Here is a 2,238-nt window from a genome sequence, read left to right on the forward strand (position 1 = left end):
AAAATAGGGAGTTCTTTTAACGAAAGAGTAAGTTTTTTTTTAATAATTACAGGGTATTTCAAACCCAAAAATTAATTAATTAAAATTTATGTGTGTAAAACTTATTTAAGAAGAAAGTGTTCTATATTTTCAATATTATCAATTTCTACCATCAAATTTCAAACTTTTGATTAAAAATGGAGAGATAAGAGATGTCATCCATTTCACTAACACCCCTTGGAGTCGTTTGGTCATTGTGGGTTAATGTTATGCGTGAGATTAATGATTTATGTATTAGTTATTTATATTTTACTTTACAGAAAATAATATATAAATTGACTCGTATATAATAATAATATACAAATCTTATATATGTGAGATTGTTAAAATGATAACCAATCATCTAATTGGTGAGCTGAATTTGATGCAAAGCAACTGAAATCTACTAACCAAACGTGATGTTAGTTATGCTAGTTTTCCTTCCCAATCAGCAATTTTAGAATAATGTATTACTAGTATATGTATTAAATATACATCTTATTTGATATTATAGGATGTATAACTAATTCCTACCAAATCAATGTATTAACAATACATGACTATTAATACATGGCATAACTATTGACAAAGACAAAAATATCCTTAAATCTTTTTTATATTCTTCTAATTCTTCAAGTTTACTTTGCTTCTCAAATTGAAAATCAAGGAGTTAAAACTAAAACACTTTTTTTACTACAATGATACGCTTTATAATCAATTGGCGATGGCCATTGTCGACTAATTATGTTCAACCATATCGTCTCTAAAATATCATTGATGTTTCTAATATATTTCAGCTTCAAATAATTAGCTGTCTTTTTTTTTTAATGAATAATGGACTTAAAGGTCCGTTTTATATATTAAGCAAAAAGGGGGTCCGATCAGCCAAAATAAAACATTACAATAACAAATATCAATAAAAAAGCTCAAATCCGGTCCAATTACCTGATTTGGGACTATAAAAGGTGCCCTAATGTTTCCTAATTGATCCTCTTGCTCTTTATCCATCCGCTTTTTTCACCGCTGAGGATGTCTATATTGGTCCTTTGCAATCTTCATCTCCATTTGATCTTGTTGTGGGTGATGAATTACCTTCATCAGCTTGTGTGCATCTTCTTCCTGCTCAGCTTGCATAAGTAAAAAGTGTTCTTCTTTTGCTTTTGTTTTGTAATCTCTCCTCTATTTCATGAGTTCTTTCGCTTAAAGGTATGAAATCTGGTGAAGGTCCATGAATTTACCTGAAACTCGATAAAGTGTGTGAACGTTGTATATCAGCTCCGTAGATCCGTGTAAGCTATTACCTTTCTGGTTTTTATTAATAGTTTTTTTTTACTCCCATTAATCTATGTTCTCTTTGTAGTTGAAGCAGAAGTGGAGAAAAACAAGTTGTTTTCAATCTCCGTCTTTCAAAACTCCTAGTTGAATACAAGCATTGTGTTGCAGATCTTGTTTCTTTGCTCTCGATTTTTGTTGGTGATCCTTTTTATTGGCTGATACAGTTATTTTGCCCTTATGGCCACAAACTATTTTGTAAATGTAATAACTGTGAGACTCTGTGGTCCTTCTTTTCCTGCCTTTCATTATTGATTATGTGTGACTGATATTTTTCTTGTTCTGACATGAGTGCGATCATGTAGATGGACTCTTGTGAGTGTGTATTGAAGTCGTCTAAGTGTGTGTGCAAGAGACGCGTAATTAAGGGCCCAAATACACACCAAAAACAGCCCACTACAAACACTAAAGGGGCAGCCCATTCTTGAAGGACCATTTTGGACATTTTACATATTATCTTTTAATACACTATAAATAGAACCTCTTAGGGTTTTAGTCTTAGTTTTTTTATGAATATGAATATTGTATAACATAGAAAGACAAAGTCCTTTTTCCTTAAGGCAAATCTGAAACTTGGAACTAGGTAACAACAAGAGGGTGGAATCACTTTTGTTGTTTGTTTGCTTGGAAACTTTGGTCGTGAGGTTCATGAGTCCCTCTTGGTCCGAGTAAGAACTTGATGTTGCTATTCATTTGTCTTAGGGTCCTTTCTCATTGTTAGGGTTCTTAGATTTGTGAATATTGTATGTCAAGTTACTATCCTTTTTATATCTTATTATTGCGGAATCCGAATCTGGTTATTTTGTTGCCATCTTGTTCATCACATTTTTGTAGCTGTTTGGGTGTTAAAATATACTCTTGTATCTTGTATTCTTGTTGTATTTGTTA

At 31.9% G+C, this 2,238-nt stretch overlaps 1 long non-coding RNA gene across 1 annotated transcript; it reads left to right on the forward strand.

Annotated features, from left to right (window-relative positions):
- Positions 1-720: 720 nt before the first annotated feature.
- LOC124894779 lies at positions 721-1,633 on the forward strand. Its single transcript, XR_007051350.1, has 2 exons — positions 721-1,307; positions 1,379-1,633. It is a non-coding gene; the product is annotated as an uncharacterized LOC124894779 (long non-coding RNA).
- The last annotated feature ends 605 nt before the right edge of the window (positions 1,634-2,238 follow it).

This window comes from Capsicum annuum, unplaced genomic scaffold, assembly GCF_002878395.1.
Source record: "Capsicum annuum cultivar UCD-10X-F1 unplaced genomic scaffold, UCD10Xv1.1 ctg77397, whole genome shotgun sequence".
Lineage (NCBI taxonomy): Eukaryota > Viridiplantae > Streptophyta > Magnoliopsida > Solanales > Solanaceae > Capsicum > Capsicum annuum.